Source organism: Leucopleurus acutus, assembly GCF_964270905.1.
Source record: "Leucopleurus acutus genome assembly, chromosome: 4".
NCBI lineage: Eukaryota > Metazoa > Chordata > Mammalia > Artiodactyla > Delphinidae > Leucopleurus > Leucopleurus acutus.
Genome location: NC_139146.1, coordinates 47,728,497 through 47,749,650, shown reverse-complemented (window position 1 = coordinate 47,749,650; position 21,154 = coordinate 47,728,497). Strand labels below are relative to the sequence as shown.

Sequence of the window (21,154 nt, the reverse complement as noted above, 5' to 3'; positions counted from 1 at the left end):
TCTGCTTCTTTTTCCCAGGGACAGGGTTCTGCCTCCTTCTCCTCTGGAGTTGAGAGGGTGAATCATTTTTTTTTATAAAAGTCACTCATGGCATTATTTCATTCTTTTTAATGGCTGAGTAATATTCCATTGTATATATGTACCACATCTTCTTTATCCATTCATCTGTCGATGGACATTTAGGTTGCTTCCATATCTTATATACAAAATAGAAACAGACTCACAAACTTAGAGAATGAACTTTTGATTACCGGGGGGAAGGGTGGAGGGAGGGTTATATTGGGATTTTGGGACTGACATGTACACATGGCTATATTTAAAATAGATAACCAACAAGCACCTACTGTATAGCCCAGGGAATTCTGCTCAATATTCTGTAATAACCTAAATGGGAAAAGAACCTGAAAAAGAATAGATACATGTATATGTATGACTGAATCACTTTGCTGTATGCCTGAAACTAACACAACAGTGTTAATCAACTATACTCCAATATAAAATAAAAAGTAAAAAAATATATACTTTTTAATAAATAAAGTCACTCATGTTCATGGCAGTAATTTGGAAAGTACAACACACAGCACATAACACACTCACACCACACAACACACAATCCTACTATGCTCCTGTACTTTGAAGTAACTACAAATAATAAGTAACATCTTTTTTTCATCCGTGTGTGCATTAATAATCCCATCCATACCAAATATTTATCCTTTTCTTACATTGCATACCTTCATAAGTATTAACCTTGTTATTAAAATGTAAATATTTTAATGGCAAACATAATATTCCATTGTATAGTTACAATATGTTGTATTTGACCGCATTCCCTGGCTTTTGAATATTTAAATTTTTTCCCTTTTTCTCTTTTCCCCCATAATATAAATAGCACTGAGATAAATATCTCTGTGTATATAATTATGTATGTCTTTTAGATTATTTTCTCCCAGATTTGAAATTATTGGATGCAAGAATTAATTTAAGTGAATGCAGCTTCCCTATGTATATTAGAAAATTGTTTTTTGAGTTGGTATTTCAAATATTTAAACACATCACACATTATTACTTCTTGAGTGTTTTTAATATCCTCAATATTTGGAATCGGTATGTATTTTTTAGCCATTTATTAAATGCAGGGCTTGAAATATTAGCTCTGCTTCTTGTGCCTCAGATGAAAGCGTTAAAAGAAGTAGCATATGACAAAGATTTTCTGCATGAAAAACAATAGACATTATTACATTTTTCTGAAAATCAAATGTATTGCTCACTTTTAACAAAAGGTAAAAATAATAAACCCTGATCTTCTTACGTTAGAGCACACATCTTGACTTTGATGTTTGAGGAGACTGTCAGACAAATACAAAAGTCCAACTGCCTTGGAAAGATATTGGGGAACAGCAAACAAGGCTTTAGGAAGGAGGTGACAGGTGCACGCAATGGCCTGCCGTGGGGCAGCCTGGCTAGTCGTTGATCAGAAGTGATAGATGTGATCTAGTGAGAGTTCATTTAGAACTTAGAATGTCTTCTCCCTGACTCAAATAACTCCCAACCAAGAGTGAGAAATGAATAAGAGCTGAGGCTGGTGACACCTGGACCACGAGTTAAGGATTAGCTGTTTAAGATTTTTGCCCCTGTCCCCTGAGCTGGCCAGTTGCCCACTGCTCTTTGAACACCCAAGCCAGGACGCAGACAAGACCCTCCACCAGATGTGATGGCCTGATCACCATCATTTATTCATTGGCATCACTAGCTGCCCAGTTGCTGAAGTCAGATTCATCCACCGTTCCTCTGCTTTCTGCCTGCCCCCCACCATCTTACGGGTCACTAAACTCTGGTCAGTTTCTCCCTGAAATATCTTTTACATTAACTTCCCCTTCCTATCTCTTGTCCTAGGACTGTCAAGCAGATCCTTATTACCTCTTCCAAGAACTACTGAAAAAGGCAAATGGTGGCAGCCTGGGTTTAGTGTCATTCATACATTTGAATTCCTATTGTGCCTCCTACTAAACAAAATGCCTGCAATTATTTACTTAAATCCTCTGCACGCTGGCTCCCTTATTGACTCATTCATCCCACAATATTTTTGAGGGACTATATGTGGCACGGTTCTAGGCACTGGATTTAGGCACTGGATTCTAGTGGGAAATAGGATGTATCAGTTCACTGCCTTCATGGAGCTTATATGGGAAGAGAGATGATAAACATGAAAACCAAGATAATCTCAGGAATTGATGAGTATTATGAAGGCAGTAAACCTATGGTAATATAATGGAAACTGAATGCAGGTAGAGGAGATACTTTGCTTCATTGATGAGGTGACATTTGAGACCCTAAAACCAGAGGAGGCTGGTCATGAGAGGGTCTGGAGAGGTCCAAGGAAGAGGTAACAGCAACTGCAAAGGTTCTAAGGAGAAAAGTCGCATAGTTTATTCATGGTACAGAAAAAGACCATTGTGATCATCAGAAAAATGGGTTTCTGTGGGGATTAAAAAGTTGATTCATGCAAAGTACTTAGTAAATGAAATGTCATGAGTATGCATATATGACAAGTATTAACTCAGTTGATACTCCCAGCCACCTTCTGAGGCAGATGTACTATTTTCCCCATACAATGGCTGAGAAAACTGAGGCACAGAGAAGTGAAACAACTTTTCGTATTGACAGAACTGGGACTCCAACACCAGAGCCTGCTGTCTTCATCACTTTATCAGACTGAGCTCTGATATTGATTGCGGAAGCCCCTTTAGGCATATAATTGTAGCTCTTTTTCATTATATAAATCGCAAATCTTAAAATTGTTAAGAAACAGGGGAAAGCATTAGGTCTGGCCCTCTGCCTCCAGAAAGCTAGGCCTTACGTCCCCATTTCACAGCTGAGACAACGTGGTGTGAAAAGATGGTAATGATTTGTGCAGAATCACACAATTGAGAAGTTGGAATAAAACCCAAAAGCCCCTTAGTCCAGTGGTACAGATATACTTATTGAATAAGTGCATGAGACAGTCACATCAGTGGATGAAGCCTTAATGGAAAAATTCAAGGAGGGAGTGAAGGGCAGTTTCATGGGATTGGCACATGGGAGGGTCCATTGGACCAGATACTGTCTAAGGATATGTTCGTCATACTTTAAACATTGTAAGTAACATAGCCTATTTTTATAATAATAATAGCCTATTAGTATGATAATATAGCTTATTTTATATGTGAGGAAACTGAGATCTAGATAAGGGAACCAATTTGCTTAAAATCACTGAGCTATTAAAAAAAATCAGGAAGAGGGGCTTCCCTGGTGGTGCAGTGGTTGAGGGTCCGTCTGCCGATGCAGGGGACACGGGTTCGTGCCCCGGTCAGGGAAGATCCCACATGCCGCGGAGCGGCTGGGCCCGTGAGCCATGGCCGCTGAGCCTGCGCATCCGGAGCCTGTGCTCTGCAACGGGAGAGGCCGCAGCAGTGAGAGGCCCGCGGACCGCAAAAAAAAAAAGAAAAGAAAAAGAAAAAAAAAATCAGGAAGAGAAGCTTGTCTCCTAGTCCAGTACTTTCCAACACTGAAATTCTATGGTTTGGTATCAGTCAGAGTCCAGGCAGAAAACACAAAGCCCACTTAACTGGGGCAATGGAGGGGAGTTTAATAAAGGGACTATTTGCAAAGATGTGGGCAGGGTTTCTGGACCCAGCGAGACTGCTGAAGCACCCAGTGCTAGCGAGAGTGAGCATTATCATTTTTAGACCAATGGTTACTGGAAGATGAAAAAAGCCATAGCTATCGCTCTATCACAGAGGCTTTGCAAGAGGACTCTGGCCTTTGGAAGAGGAATGCAGCTAATATCAATCCAATCCCCAGCAAACAGGGAGCCCAGTGGGAAGCCAGAGGACAGGGAGTTCAGATAACGTTATTCATAGAGGCAGCCTCCTAGACCCACAGCAGAATGTAGAAGGATTGAAGGTGGCTCAACAGGCCACATGAAGATGTTTTCCAGATATTCCACATCTTGAAAGCTAGGGTTGGGGACCTACAAAATCAGTGGCAATTCTCAGAGTGAGTCACACTGCTCTTCTGGTAAGATTTGTTCCCCATTTCATGACATCTTGGAGGCTGACAACTGGCTTATAGGTGTATGTTGATATTGAGTAGATAATTGTAGAATTAATGAATCTAACTAGCTATTTCATGAATGGCTTGAAAAACTAAAAATAGAACTACCATATGATCCACCAATTCCACTCCTGGGTGTATATCCAAAGTAAATTAAAACTCTAATTCGAAAAGATATATGCACCCCAGTGTTCATAGCAGCACCATTTACAATAAACAAGGCATGGAAGCAACCTCAGTGCCCATCAACAGAGGAATGGATAAAGAAAATGTAATATATAATATATATGTAATGTTATATAGATACATATATGTATATAAAGGAATATTATTCAGCCGTTAAAAAAGAATGAAATTTTGCCATCTGCAACACAAGGATGGACTTGGAGGATATCATGCTTAGTGAAATAAGTGAGACAGAGAAAGAAAAATACTGTATGTTTTCACTTATATGTGGAATCTAAACATTAAAACAAATGTACAACAAAACAGAAGCAGACACAGATGCAGAGAACAAACTAGTAGTTACCAATGGGGAGAGGGGTAGGGCATGATAGGGGAAGGGGATTAAAAGATACAAACTCTAGGTTTAAAATAAATAATATACAAAGATGCAATGTACAACACAGGGAATATAGCCAATATTTTATAATAACTTATATGGAATGTAATCTATAAAAATATCAAGTCACTCTATAGTACACCTGAAACTAAAATGATGTTGTAGCTCAACTGTACTTAAGTTAAAAAAAAAAAAGACACCTCTAGCTACTGTACTCTACATGAACACAGATACTTTTTCTTTGAAAAATAAATGATGTCAGTTCTGTAGTTGTATCTCCTCATTGGATAATTCCAACTCATTCACTTTATCTCTCTGTGCCTCAGTTACTTTTTTCTAAAGTAATCATTTCCCTGTTTATTCAAAGGACATTATGGTGATAAAAAGGTTACTAGGTAACAGTCAGGAACTAATGCAAAAGATAAAATATTGAACACTTGACTATATGTGTATTTATATGCACGTTTTCATTTAAATTTACTTCGTAATAACTTCTACCCAATACAATCTCAGTGCCCACATTCAATCAAAAGAATTGATTCACTAAATTAAAACTTCATCCAGGGGTTTTTGTTGTTGGTTTGAGCAGACAGAAGAGGGCAAATGTGACAAGGTTATTGTGAGGCCAGACTACTCATAACTGATAACCCACCATCAGCTTTTGCCTTGTGTAATTGCAAAACATAATTTCCTAACTTGACTTCAGATCTTTGGTAACAAATACAGCATAACATTTCAGCGTGTTTTGTTTTTCCTGGTAGCGTATTGATCGCGGAAAGTTTTAGATGCCTTTTTTGGCAGAGAAACCATCAGCATTTGACTGTTGGAGAATCTGTTTTCAAAAAGTGACGAACTGGGCTTCCCTGGTGGCGCAGTGGTTGAGAGTCCACCTGCCGATGCAGGGGACATGGGTTCGTGCCCCGGTCCGGGAAGATCCCACATGCCACGGAGCGGCTGGGCCCGTGAGCCACGGCCGCTGAGCCTGCGCGTCCGGAGCCTGTGCTCTGCTACGGGAGAGGCCACAACAGTGAGAGGCCCGCGTACCGCCAAAAGAAAAAAAGTGACAAACTGACAACATCCTAACAATTAAAAATACAACAGTAACCTCCAGGAAAAGAAGTTTAACCTTCTAACAATTAATTAATCTCATGCTAACTCCTTGGTGACTTTGCTAAAAACTCTGACCTGGGCATGTAGGGAGGAAAATCTTTGGAAGAACAGAAGCATAAGCTGTGAAGGTTTATAAACATAATTTGCAAGTAGAAAGCATGGTCCCTCAATTTCATCATATGTATGAGTTCCAGAAATGCTATTTTCAAATTCTCAGATGTTTTTATTTAGTTATCAAGCATCTAGCACTTACTCTGTGGTTGGTACAGTTCTAAGAGTTTTGCACAGTTTAACTCATTATATCCTCAAATTACTCCTTTAAGATGGACACTTCACTATTTCAATTTTACAGACTAGGAAACTGAGGGATGAGAGGTTAATTAACTCACTTGAATCACATCATCAGTAAAGGGTGTGGTGGAAGAGAGAGGGGTTGACTCCAGAAATGGAGCTCCAGTGGTAAAGATCTAGTTATGTTCATTGTTTTGGTCAGTTTTAGGGGTGAAAAAAAAGAAAACAAAAAACAAAGACAGTCTTTTTTTCCAATTATCTACTCTACATAGGACACCCTCACGCAGCCCATATTTTCCAAAAAGATGTGGTAACCTCCTGAATGAGTTGTTTCCCCGCTCTGGACCTCAGTCTCACCATGTACAAATGAGAAGCACAGATTGTGTTTCAAGTCTCCTTCCATATCTTGCACTGCGGGAGCCAGTGAGATGACATTTCTTACTTCTACCTGTGACTAATGGTGGATGTCTCTAAGCTAGCATGAAATTTCCTCCTTTCGTGGTACTTCATTACCCGTGAGAAGCAGGAAGTGGGAAAAGTTAAAAACTCCATTTAACCCAGATTTAATATTAATTGGCACCATCATTTACTTATAGTAATTAGAATGTTTGTCCCTTCCTTTTGCGTGGTCTTTTACAAGTCTTAGAATTCTTCCTCTTGAGTGTGTCATTTCATCCTCACATTTCATTCACATTCTCCTGGGAGAATGAAAGATCCTAGGGGTTAAAGTCTCCATTTAACAAACTAAAAACTGGAGAGATTAAGTGGCTTGTCCAAAGTTACATAGGTATTTAGTGACAAATAGAAAGGTATGCATTCTTTTTTCTTTCATTTTTATTTTTATTATTTATTTATTTTTGGCTGCATTGGGTCTTCGATGCTGTGCATGGGATTTCTCTAGTTGCGGCGAGCGGGGGCTACTCTTTGTTTCAGTGCGCGGGCTTCTCATTGCTGTGGCTTATCTTGTTGCAGAGCACAGGCTCTAGGCGCACGGGCTTCAGTAGTTGTGACACGTGGGCCCAGTAGTTGTGACTCGTGGGCTCTAGAGCACAGGCTCAGTAGTTGTGGCGCAGGGGCTTAGTTGCTCTGCAGATGTGGGATCTTCCCAGACCAGGGATCGAACCCATGTCCCCTGCATTGGCAGGCAGATTCTTAACCACTGTGCCACCAGGGAAGTCCCTGCATTCTTTTTTCTGGTCCATCATTTATGAACTGGGAGTCTTCATTAAATCATGAATGAGTCTTAGTACAGGAAAGCTGGAGGCGGGAGTCCCAGGGCAGCTGTTTCCTGTTGTCAGGTTTAGTAAATTTCATTTCGATGTGACAGACATTTATGGAGCACTAACTATTTGAAAAGTAATAGTGCCAGGAACAGGGGAACACTCTAAATCCCTGTCTGAAGGCTGACATTATACGGAAATAAACAAACATGTATAAAAATCATTCAGATGCAATGAATACAATTAAAATGCTGTGAGAGGCAATACTAGGGAGGTATTAGAGTCAAGAAGTTAAGAGTGATACCACTGGGACCAACTTATTTGGTTAAAATCTTGGTTCCATGACTGACTCGCTATAGAAATCTTAAGTAAGTTGCTTACCCTTTCTGAGTTTCATATTCCCATCTTCAAGGTGGAGGTAATAATAGTAAATATTACACATTTGATCAAAAGATTAAATGAGCACGTGAAGTGTTTACAACAGTGACTGGCTAGTTAAGTGGTCAAAATAAATGCTGGCTGTTAATACTGTTATTCTGCCACTACCTGTGATGATCATGACGGCTACACACACAGAGATGGGACTGAATCTCCCCCAGGTGCATTTCGCAAAGAGGTGGTATTTCAGCAGCGCTCTTTGGAGAAGAACTATTTCACTGGAGGGAGAAAAAGCAAGAGGAAAATTCTAGTATTGAAAAGATCAAGGGTAAGATAGTCAGAAGAATGAGAAATAGGGAAGAGAGGCAGCCAGAAAAGGTGAGCTGGGACCAGAGTTTGAAGTTCCTTACAGCCAACCCAAGGCTGGACTTCACTCTGCAGTAAAGGGAGGAAATTGTGAGTCAGCCAAGTTTTTTATTTATTTCTTTTAAATTTCAGCTTGATTGAGTTATAATTGAACATCTAAAACTGCAAGATACTTAAAGTGTACATCATAGTGATTTGATATTCACATATGTTGCGAGAGGGTTCCCTCCATTTAATTAATCAGCACATCCATCACCTTACACATTTATCTTCTTTTTGGTGAGAATAAGTTTTACTTTCTCAGAAAATTTCAATTATACAATACAGTGTTATCAACCATAATCAACATGTTTTACATTAGATCCTCAGACCTTATTCAGCTTATAGCTGAAAGTCTGTATCTTTTTACCAACCTCTCCCTATTTTCCCCATCCCCAGACCCTGGCAACCACCGTTTTCCTGTTTCTATGAGTTTGACTTTTTCAAATATTCCATATGTTAGTGGTACCACGCAGTGTTTGTCTCTGCCTGGCTCATTTCACTCGGCATAATGCCCTCAAAGTCCATCCATATTGTCACAAATGGCAGGATTTCCTTTTCTCTCATGGCTGAAGAATATTTCATTGAGTATAGATACCACATCTTCTTTATCCATTCATCCATTGATGGACCCTTAAGCTGTTTCCATGTGTTGGCTATTGTGAATAGTGCTGCATTGAACATGGGAGTGCTAGTATCTCTTTGAGATCCTGTTTTCATTTCCTTTGGATATACACCCAGAAGTGGGACTGCTAGATCATGATGGGGCATGATTCTTTGCCTGGAAAAGGTTGTAAGGTGGCTAAAGCCAGCCAATAGTCAAAGGAGCTGGACACAAATCCAACTTTAGAAGGGTTGCTGGTGAACTTGAAATCAGAGAAAAGAGTAGCAAAGGATAAGCATCATTTGAAGGCAAGACAGAGACAAGTTCTCAAAACTGTCACCAAGAGCTAGTTGGGTATTAGTTTCTGAATCAAGGAGCCAACCAAACCTTGGAGTGAGAAAATGACACAAAAATAAATCAGAAAACAGGTAAATTGTTGAGGGAAGAGAAAAAAGAAAACAGGAAGATCAGTTGGAAAACTGCTTAAAAATCGTATGCAAGAAATAATATAAACAGCTAACTCTTACTGGGCACAGCACGATTCTAAGCCTGAACAAGTATTGTAAGTATGTCCTACAAACCTATGAGGAAAGCACAATTATAATCCCCACTTAGATGAGAGAACTAAACAAAGAAATTAAATCACTAACCCAAGATCTCACGATTACCAAGTGTCAAAGCAAGGATTTGACCTTGGACAGAGTGATGCCAGAGCTTAAGGTCTTCACCACTAGATCTACAGGAGGGGAAAAAGCCCTACATATAAAGTAACAGTGGTAGGAGGGAAAGGATGGATTTGAAACACATGGTGAAAGTGTAACTGCAAACACTGGGAAACAGTTGGTGGTATGAAGTGAAAAATAGCAAAAGGACAACACAGTTCTGCCAAAAGAATAATGGTGACAGTAAGCAAGATAAGAAACAGAGAAGATCATGAAAGTGGGTTAAGAAAAGATGATGACAGGTTTATTTTAGACACATTGGCTTAAAGTGTCTGAAGAACACAAGCCATGCTTGAATAAAGCTTTATTGTTGATTGATGTATTTTTGTCAAGTTACCTATATGATGAAGTCTTTTGCTTCCCACTTGATTTTTCCACTATTTTCCTTACTGTTCATTTGGAACAGAAGAGGTAGAGTGATGACTACTTATAAGAAGTTACATAAAAGTTTAGATAAACAAAAATCTTCTCTTTTTGTCTTTCTTAATGAATGATTTCATGATCGGTCCCTCATGCAGTTTCTAATAGGAGTCATAAATACCTATTTTCCATTTGCGTTGACCCAGAAGTAATATTTGGGCTAAACACGAGTCCAGGCAATGTTGGCTTCTGCTGGTTTCTTTAAGACACTAAAATGGGAGCCTAACACTTCAAGCGGACTCAATTTTACACTCCACCAGGTCTATAAAATATAGACCACGGCTATGTTATCTGCTTAGATTGCAAGGTTAAAGCTTAACTTTCTTAGTTTCAAATTGCCTTCTTGCCAGGGGATACAGAGCAGCAAGTGTGATGGGCAAAGTTTGTTTTACAGAAACACTGACCTCTCTTTGCTTGCAAGCTTTCAGAAAAAAAAAACAAAAAGCAGAAAAACAAGTTCTGGAGATGTACTGACAGGGGAAACCTTATTCACCTCTTTGCAAAACACTCTCATTTGAGACCTTGGGTAGAACAACAGTTCCAACTATTACCTTGCAGTGTTCTCTGAATATGCTTGGAGGTAGATATATTGTCCAGTGAGTGCTCCTGAAGGTAATATAAATCATATTTGATTCATCTCAATGACACTGTAAAATTAGCTAATGCTTTAGATGAGCAGATGTTAGAGGGGTCAATGGCAAAATCATCATCATCATAGCAGAAAGCATGCATGTGGATTTTTATCACACACCATACACTTTGCAAAATCCATACATTATTCCACTTAATCTTCAGTGTTTTTGTTAGTGCTATTATTATCTGCATTTTACAGATGAGGAGACTGAGGATTTGAGATTTTAAGTGACTCACCCCAAATTCCATAGCTACGAAGCAGCAGAGCTGAGACTCAAGCCCATGTCTCTCAATATTCAAGCAGGTCAATGATGTACAACTCAATCAAAGCGGACAACAGACAGTATACATGCTGCATAGAAGTTTCAGGAGGCCTCTCCACCGTGAAACCCATTGAGATGAGCCTTAAAGAGAAAAGAGAGAGGTTGATGAGGAAGAAAAGCAGATCCATGTGGAGGAGATAGTGTAAGCAGAAGGATTTAAGTTGACAATGCAGGCTTTGTTCAGAGAATAGAGAATTGTCCCAGATATTAGATCATAAGGTGTGTGGGAGGAAATGACAGGCAATAAAGCTACGCTATTGCCTCGAATTTCATTCCAAAAAAATGGTCCTTATTCTCGTGTCAACACCAAACAGAAGAGTATAAAAGGTTCCAAAGGGAGCTGTGGTTTCAGTGGATCCCATGAACAATAATTGGTCAGCATTGAGTCTCTGCAAAAAGAAACAACTGAGTGCAATTTTTAGGGCAAGGGCTTTGACAACTGATGGAATTACCCTTTTTCAACTGCCTTGTACCTCAGTTTAGCCATCTAAAATGGGCAAAATAATACTCACCCTGAAGGACTTTTAAATAACTAAATGATAATAATATTTTAAACACTACGTGCCAGGCTCTATTTTTACACGCTTTTAACACATTATTTCATTTCAACCTCTTGACAGTTCTTTGTCGAGTCCTATTTTTATGCCCCTTTCATGGATGAAGAAACTGAGGCATAGACTGACTAAGCACTGTGCCCAAGGTCATACAGTTAACAAGAGTCAGAAAAGGGATTCACACTCAAGAAGTGTAGTAACAGAACCTTCACTCCTGAAGGTTCTAGAACAAAGCCTCACTAGGAAGTATGCAATAACTATTTGTAATCATAATTGTGGTCCTTTACTGATCAATACTGTATCAATATATTGATCAGTTGTTAGATTGATACAATATATCAATATTGTATGTCAGTAAGTAATTGAAGCAATCTCTCAAAACAATTTTATGAGATTGAAACAAATTTTATCCTTAGTTAGAAATTTTTAAATGGAAGCTTGGAGAGGTCAAACTCATTTTCCAGTGTCAGAATTGAGAAACAGACCCAGCAAAAAACAAAAATCTAGAGCTACTGAATAATTTCCTAGAATGAGGAGTTCCAGGCACCATTCTGCTTTATCATGTGAAGGGTGACACCAGATGTTACTGTAATTAATGCTAATACTAATACAAATAATAACAATAACACTGTGATTGAGCATTTACTATGTGCCAGGTACATGTATCTTCTTATTTAATCACTCTATGCTACAATACTGGGTACAGTTTTATGCTCATTTCTATGGCATTGAACATATGGGAGCACTCAGGCATGGAAGGTTTTACTAACTTATCCTAGTCACACAATAAATGTCCAGCTGACATTTGGACTACACAGTCTAACTTTCTCTGAACTAAGAAACTAGCTTAAACCTAGGAGAAACATAACAAAACCTAGATCACTGCTCAGTTTTCCTAGTACTCTGTTTTAAACATGGCCATGATGGATAAATGTTTTGTGGCAGAATATTACTGCCATCACTGATATTAGCTTGAAAACATTTCCCTAATATATCACCAAAAATTTATCTCTAAACTGACGCAAATTGTTTTTAACTCCCAGGATAACGAATCCCTTTTATATACCCTCTACCAAAGCAACACACAACACCGTAACATCTTATGAATCGGGCATTATATTTTGCATAAATAAAATTTCCAAATGTTTATTCCTTTACAGTAGATGTTATAAATGTAACATGTTTATGTAAGATGTAATTAATATAACATGTAAGATGTTATAAATGTAACATGTTTAATTAAGAATCTTTTAGAAACGTATCACCTGCAGCCTACCTTCTGAAATGGCATAAAATGAAGACAGCTTTTTTCCTAACTATTAAAGATCAGAATTTGCGCCCTGATTCTTTTATTGTTATTATTATTTGCTGTAATATGCTCAAGCTCCTTTTCAACTTTATGTCCCTTCTGTTGTTCTCAGGTAATCAGCTGTCACTTCTAGACTTTACAGTTAGTAAACTTGGGTTTAAGTCCTGACTCTATAGCTGAGTTATAACATTCCTTCCAACAGTGATTTCCTCATCTATAAAAACAGGGTGACGTTACCTGTACACAGAGTAATCATGATGTTTAGCTATAGTAACGAAAGGGAAAATAACTTTGCTTACTACAAAGAGCCAGCCATCAGATGTCAGGTATTGTTATGTGACTCAGGGACTGCTTCTAGTTGGTGGCCCTCCTTCAGCATCCCCACCTGCTCCTGAGGTGGGGTCAGAAGCTTATTAAAATATGAATGAAGTGAGGATGGGTCTGCTTATTGATTGTGACAGGACATTGCAACAGGCATTTGGCAAAGTGCTGCCCTAGGAATCAAGGCCCAGTTCTGCCACTGATGTGCCCAATAGCTTTTGACTTACAACCACTAAATTTAAGACTCTGTATTTAAATGTGCATTTATAAAGTTAAGGGGCTGGATTAAAGGCCACTTTCAATTCTAACTCTATCCTCTGCTTAAAGCCCTTTTGCTACTAACTTTCTGATTCTTGGTTGGGCGTGTCATTTGTAGATAAGTAGGGCATCATCCTCCCTCATTTTCTATGGGAGATAGAACAGCAGAATAGTTAATTACATAAACCCTGGAACCAGTCTTTCCAGAGTTCATACCCTGGCTTTTCTTCTTTGTGACCATGGGCAAGTTATTTAATCTCTCTGTGCCAGTGTCTTCATCTATAAAACAGAATATAGCACGCAGAGTATGCTGATGGGGAGTTTATGAGTTAATGTATGTAAATGTATTTGTTCTTGCATAGAACAAATGCTGTAAAAAGTGGTTTGCTATTATTATTAGATTTTTAGGACAAACAGGAGAAAGTCTATCAAGTTTCAAGAGAAACTCTTGTTAGGGCATTTTTAATTTCGTGAACTATTGTGGGCTTTCTTCGTCTCTCTCCATGTTTCACTATGTTTAAAATTTTCTCTTTGATCAGAGTCCATATCAGTTGTTGACTTTCCTGACTAAAATATCCATCTTTTTGGTCTGCCTTTAAGTGAAAGTTCAGTCACACTTCTTGTTCCTTCTCCCCCAACCTCAGCATTTCTGTTGTAGATTTTCTCTCTGTGTATGACTGGCAACATAATTTTTATTTCCCCCATTTACCAAAAAGCCAGTTAGACCCTACCACCTATGAAATAATAGCTCCTATCGTAAGGGGCTATTCATGAATGGTTGCAGTAATAATATGGTTCATGCTAATAGCAAGTATTCCAATAAGGCGATTATATTTTAAAACCTAAGCTTATGTGAAGAGTTACTTATGTTTATAAATAAGGTAGAGACAATCCATTCATAAGTGTTGTGAGAAATAGCTCCATCAATTTCCCTTTGAGCAGTTACATTTTATAAGTGATTGAATTCAATCACGAAATTGCAAAGCAGTTCAAATTCTCCTGGAATGGAAACTGCAATGTCATTGCCAACAAACACCTCTAACAGAAGACATTCAAAACAGCTGGCCATTTTCAAAGTACTTTTCATTTTCCATTTGATATATGAATAGTAAATAGGATAAGGTACGAATTATAAAGGGCTTTGGGGGCCCTAATGTACTTTCAGGTCCAGAGTTGAGGAAACACATGTCCGACTAACAACAACTTGTGGGTACTCATTTTTCACAGTGGTCTGGGAAGTGCTAAGACTCCCGCAGTGCTTCGGATAGGTGTATGGCTTTCTGTTCATGGGCTGTGCGTGATTAGCTTGGAGTTAATCACTCATATACTCTTCTTGTGCTCCCGAAAACAGCTCTTGACAGGAAGAGTCAAGAGGGCTCCCAGGCCTTCACATTCCTGAGATTAAGCATTTAAAGTTGGCAAAATGTAAAAATTTTCCTCAGGTTCTGGCTCAGGTTTGAACTCTCCACCCAGAGAAGCCAAATGATAAAACAAAAAGACAAGTTGGTGTCAGATCCGAGCTCCCCTGCTATCAACTGTGTAGCTGTGTAAACTTGAGCAAATTCCTTAACTCTTGAAAATCACTTTCCTCAGCTGATTATAATTCCAACCCTTTGAGCATTGGGAAGGGTGGAACTAAGGAATGGAGTGCTCAAGGTATATGGCATCTTACCGATGCCTTTACAGGAGAAAGAAAGGAAAGAGAGAATTTACTTAGGTGTCATGAACAATAGCTTTGGAAATTTCTCCCAGGCAGTATCTTTGTCTCAGTGTATCAGACTTGAATATTAAACAGGCAATAGCATCTCCTCCTTATTCCGGAAGTTCTTAGGAGTAGTTTCCAAAGCTATAGTCAAGAATCTTCCAGCATCTTTTAGTGGAAAGTCAAAACGTGGAGCAAAATTAGTCAAAGCCTCTTCCAAATCCTGTCACTGGACTAAACTTCTAAATATTTAATAATATGTGTCATTAGATGTAATCATCCTCTCTGTGATGTTATTGCCGTACATGTCAAGTCACTATGAAACCAATCTAATAAAGGGTAAACATTGGGAGTAAAGACTCAGAGGGTATTTTTATAAATGAGATAAAGCAATATAAGTCAAGCCAGCTGAATTTTTGCTAGACAATCTCAGCTCAAATAGAATTTTAAAGTTATAGTTTTTATGATTTTTTACAATGAAAATAGATACATTTTTGTTTTGTTTTTTGTTTGTTTGTGGTACGCGGGCCTCTCACCATTGTGGCCTCTCCCGTTGCGGAGCACAGGCTCCGGACGCACAGGCCCAGCGGCCATGGCTCACGGGCCCAGCCGCTCCGCGGCATGTGGGATCCTCCCAGACCGGGGCACGAACCCTTGTCCCCTGCATGGGCAGGCGGACTCTCAACTACTGCGCCACCAGGGAAGCCCATGCATACGTTTTTTAAAGAAGAGTTATCCTGTACTAAGAAATAGACCTCTTGTAGATAGACCCACTATGATTGGGATTCTTCAAGTAGTGATTAATTGATTTCACATTTTTTTAATTGAGCAATTTTATTCTGCCAAATCAGATGCTGTTGGGCTGGGCTATCCAGTAGTCTGGCAGGTCCCAGGTAGAAGAATGTGGCAACAGTCTTACAATGTTCCCTGCTACGATAAGGCAAGGGCTCATCTCTGAACCAGCTTCTTGGAAGGAGTGACATTATTCTTCATAAACAGTTTTACTTTAACATTACAATCCTTGTTTACAAATGTGTGTCTTAGGAAGGCAGGCCTCACACTCATATTTGTAAAGCAAGATGTTCTGGGGGATATGGTTTGACCTCAGATAGAGTCAAATTTCCATAATTATGACTTGGGCTGCAATAGGCTTCCACTGTATTTTAAGAGAAGTTGTGAGACATGAGAAAAAGAGGTCTGTTATTAAAACTCATACTGTTGCTCCCAGGGGATTTGAATTCCAATTTCTAGCCCAAATGTGTCATGGCCTGAGGGGACTGTTAACTCAGACATAGGACATCCTTGGCCCTGAGAGACTGAAATCTAAGTAACAAAGAACAAAAAGAGACAGTCAGGAAAGCTCAAGGTTGTCTGGGTTTGGGAATTTGTCATCTGATTAAAAATAAATCTGTTAGAAGATACATGAATACTGCATACTAGTTGTAGGCAGTTTGTCTCAGGATGCAAAAGCAACATTGGAATTAGCAATCTTATTCCAATAAGAAGACGCCTACATAGTTGTACCTTGGCAGAAACCTGGAGATGATTCAACAGACCAGAGTGCCACCTGGTTCTGACTTTAATCCACTATGGAGAACAGTATGGAGGTTCCCTTGTATATATGTACCACGTTTTCTTTATCCATTCCCCTGTCGATAGACATTTAGGTTGCTTCCATGTCTTGGCTATTGTAAATAGTGCTGCAGTGAACATTGGGGTGCATGTATCTTTTCGGTTTTCTCTGGATATATGCCCAGTAGTGGGATTGCTGTGTCATATGGTAGTTCTATTTTTAGTTTATTAAGGAACCTCCATAGTGTTCTCCATAGTGGCTGTACCAATTTACATTCCCACCAACAGTTTAGGACAGTTGCCTTTTCTCCACACCCTCTCCAGCATTTATCGTTTGTGGACTTTTTATAATGGCCATTCTGACTGGTGTGAGGTGATACCTCATTGTAGTTTAGGAATCTAATTTTTAAAAAATGATACAGATGAATTTATTTACAAAACAGAAACAGACTTACAGATGTCTAAAACAAACTTGTGGTTACCAAAGGGGAAACGTGGCGGGGAGGGATAAATCAGAAGCTTAGGATGAACATACACACACTACTATATATAAGATAGATAACCAACAAGGACATACTGTATAGCACAAGGAACTCTACTCAGTATTCTGTGATAACCTATAAGAGAAAAGAATTTTAAAAAGAATGAATATATGTATATGTATAACTGAATCATTTTGCTGTACACCTGAAACTAACACAACGTTGTAAATCAACTATACTCCAGTAAAATTAAAATTTTTAAAAATTAAAATAAAAAGTTGGACTTTAGGGTGCTAGAGACAGCTGTCTGCTTCATTACTAACTAGTCATCTGAACTTGAACAATTTACTTAGACTCTCTCTCCAAGCCTCAGTCTTCTCATCTATAAAATTGGAGTGATAGGATGCTATAAAGATTAAATGATATGATTGGCTAGACTACCCAGTGCTCACTGGGCTCACTGTGAACAGCAAGACCTGTTTTTACTGGAGTTGTATGTCTTTTGAATATAGGTGCATATATTAGTCAGCTCGGGCTGCCATGACAAAATGCCACCGACTGGGTGGTTTAAACAACAGAAATTTGTTTCTCACAGTTCTGGAGGCTGGAAGTCTAAAATCAAGATGCCAGCTGCGTTGGTTTCTCCTGAGGCCTCCCTCCCTGGTTTGCAGGTGGCTGCCTTCTTGCTGTGTCCTCACACGGCCTTTCCTCTGTGCCTGTGTATCCCTGGCGTCTCTCTCTCTTCTTATAAAGACACCATTTGTATTACATTAGGGTCCCACCGTTATGACTTCATTGAACTTTAATTATCTTCTTAAAGGTCACATCTCCAAATCCAGTCATATTGGAGGTTACGCCTTCAACATACAAATTTTAGGGGGGCATAATTCAACCCATAACAAGGCCAGAAGTCAGACTGCAGTAGATTAAAAAGAGAACAGGAGGTAGGAAATGGACCCAGTGGATACAGTCAACTTTTCTGAGACATTTGACAGTGCAGGAGAGGAGAGAAAAATATTATTTTTATCATTGTTATTTCTGTCAATATTGAGAGAGAGTTTGGCAAAGTAGAAAAAACATAAGGTTCGGCATCAAAGACTTGGGTATAAATTCTGCCTCTGTCTTTTCTCCTGTGTAACACCTGGTCACTCATTTCTTCACCAATGTGAGACTCAGATTCCCCATATGTAAACAAATGGATAATTCTGCCTCATTGCGGAGTTATTGTGAGGATTAGAACGATATCAATAGAGCACCTAGCCCATCTCTTGGCATATAACGAACTTAATAAATGTTAAGCACTCTATTAAAAACCCCCCAGAGTGCATGCTTTTAAATGGTGGCTGAGTCACACTGTGAAGTTCCCAGTCCTATGTGGAATCGTGCTGTGCTCTCCACAGAGCTTGCCTCCCACATCAGCATCTTGATTGGGTTAGGTGATGTTGCTTTTATAACTTATCATATGCTGGTGATCGGGGATGATTTCAGGTGTGTTTTTAGAGCTTGTCAGCCTTCTAGAAATAGAAACAGCCCTTTGGCAGGTAGGAGTCACTAAGAAGTAAGGTATCAGTCAGCTAGGAAAACAAAGAGTCTGCAGGCAGACTCTTCAAGTGTGGTGCTTTGAATACTGAACGTGATGCTCGTCCTACCACACATGCTTAACTCAATCACGCTGACCCTTCAGCCCTGGTTCTTTTGTCTCAGTCTCATCATCTGCAAGCCTGAGCCAGCGGGAGGAAGAAACCTTGTTGATAGTGTGGTTTTGACTGCTCTGTTGTTACAAAGGCTGAGAAGTTAATGTGCTATTTTGTTTCTTTCCAGTGGAAAGGTCATTAGGTTTAGAGGAGGTTATACTATGATTGAAAGATTGCTCAGATAATCTGATTAAAATTTCCTCTCCTTTTGCTCATGCTGTGTTTCTCAGAACAATGCATAGAGAATACTGTGATTCCAGAGAAAGCATTCAAGGTCCACCAACTGTCCACAAACCCCAGTTTGAGAAATAATTTTCTAGAGGGCAGATAAGGTTCAAGGGGCTCCAAGGGGATTGAAACTTCAGCGGCAACATCATTTGTTAATTGTTTCACTTATTCATCCGTCCCCCAAATAATTTTTGAGGAACTCTGGGGTATTAGACTCTATGTTAGGTCCAGAGGATATACAGATCTGTTAAGACATTGCTCCTGTCCTCATGGCACGCACAATGAAGAAGACAGACATGAACAGATCATAAATGTAATTAGTGTTTTACATGCTATATGAGAGGTAGGTAAGATGTGAGAACTCTGACCAGGGACCAGGGACCCAGAGTTGGATTGTGGAATATTGCATGGTGGAATAATTGGAAAGCCTTCAGAAAGAAGGCAGTAATATTTAAATGGGATTATAAAAGATATATGTATTTCAATTGGAGGAAAAATGAAAGAGGAATATTTTTTGTTTTGTTTTGTTTTGTTTTGTTTTGTTTTTCTTTTTGCGGTACGCGAGCCTCTCACTGTGTGGCCTCTCCCGTTGCGGAGCAACAGGCTCCAGACGTGCAGGCTCAGCGGCCATGTATCACGGGCGCAGGCACTCCACGACATGTGGGATCTTCCCAGACCGGGGCACGAACCCGTGTCCCCTGCATCGGCAGGTGGACTCTCAACCACTGCGCCACCAGGGAAGCCCAAGAGGAATGTTTTAAGTTGAGGAAATTATACTGTAAATGATTCAAAAGATGCTTTCACCAAGACATTTTCAAGAAAGCAGAGTCTTTCCATCTGTTATTGTCTATTTATATTAGGTCTATTCCGTGGCATGTATTTCTGCATTGACAACTGCAATAACTTCAACACAGTCCAATGCACTGGATCAACAGAAATTTTATGGAGGACCATCTTCCTACATCCTCTCAAGCTCAGGACCCAGAGTAGAATCAACCCATCCAATCCAGAGAACAAAAAAGCAAATTGAAAAAACCCCATTTTAGCTTTTAAAATTTTCCCCATAAAACCCAGCCTGAGGTCAGTTTGTTAATGCCTAGCTGCCTTTTCTCAGCTACTTTTAGCCCTGTGCAAATTCTTTAGGTACACACTGCACTTAGTTCCTCATCAATTTTATCCTTGTCAGCTCAGACTTTATTCTTGGCCTGCCCATCTTTTCATAGACTTTTATTATTCTTATCCCCCCATCACTATTCTGCAGCTTTTTCATATCATTTTTCCAAAATAAACTATTATAATATGAAAAGTACAAAACAAATATTTGCTTTTATCTCCTCTCCCTCACTTTGACAAACACAACCTTTCCAAGTATTTATTTCATTGCCATGAGTGGTCTTCTGTAAACTGCTTGAGGGCAGTAATTAAGACACACCAAGATTAGGGTTCCACTGACTTTCTTTTCCCTGATAAGTGAGAGCTCTGGCCCCTCACTAACGTCAGAGTGTCAGGGCAGTCAGTAGGCACAGATGTTAATGAGAGGCAGCATCATTAATTATCAAAAATTATGGGACTTTTGTAGTCAAAAATGTCTAAATTTCCAACTAACACATGAGCCATGGAATCAGGAGTGTGTGGCCCTGAGACCAGTTGATGAGAAGATGTTCTGAGCCTCAGCTGTCTGAGTTGGGAATCTGTAGCTAAGAGTAAGGGATATAATGGAGAGAAGCCATGGCTTCAGTACTGGCCCTGGATGTGAGGAGTTCCTTAGCTGAGGTGTGGACTGGACCATGGCAGGAAGAATCTCTTAGGTCTCCATTGGGCCCCACTGCAAAGCAGCTGAAGTTACTTAAGGATGCTATACTTTGAGACCTGGGCACCCAGATCCTAATATATCCCAATACCTCCCGACTTGCATTCTACAGGACCCTAGGGCACAGATGAAGATGTTAGCAGAGGTTACTTGTGGGGAAAAAGAGTTCAGTGGACAAATGCCATTTGGGGTCAATGGGTTAAACAAAGTTAAACAGAATTCTTTGTTGCAAATCCTCTCAAAACCTTCATATTCCAGTGTTTTGCTCCCAAACTACATTAAACTTAACAGAATTTACCAAATTTACATGGATACAAAAGTCTTTTTTTGTGTAGAGCATCTCTGAGAAATTACAGTGTAAATATAATTCACGAAGCAAAGTATAATATTTCAGCATTTATCCGTAGCTATGGATTCCCTTGGCTGCAAAGTAGGGTGTAGCCAGAAGTTCCCTGGACTCC

The 21,154-nt window shown here is 39.4% G+C and overlaps 1 protein-coding gene across 6 annotated transcripts in view; it reads left to right on the top strand.

Moving 5' to 3' along the window:
- Window positions 1-21,154, top strand: part of KCNIP4 (potassium voltage-gated channel interacting protein 4) — a gene marked incomplete at both ends in the record, with an annotated part of 1,207,446 nt that overhangs the window by 1,072,144 nt on the left and 114,148 nt on the right. The gene's annotated exons all lie outside the window — the stretch shown is intronic.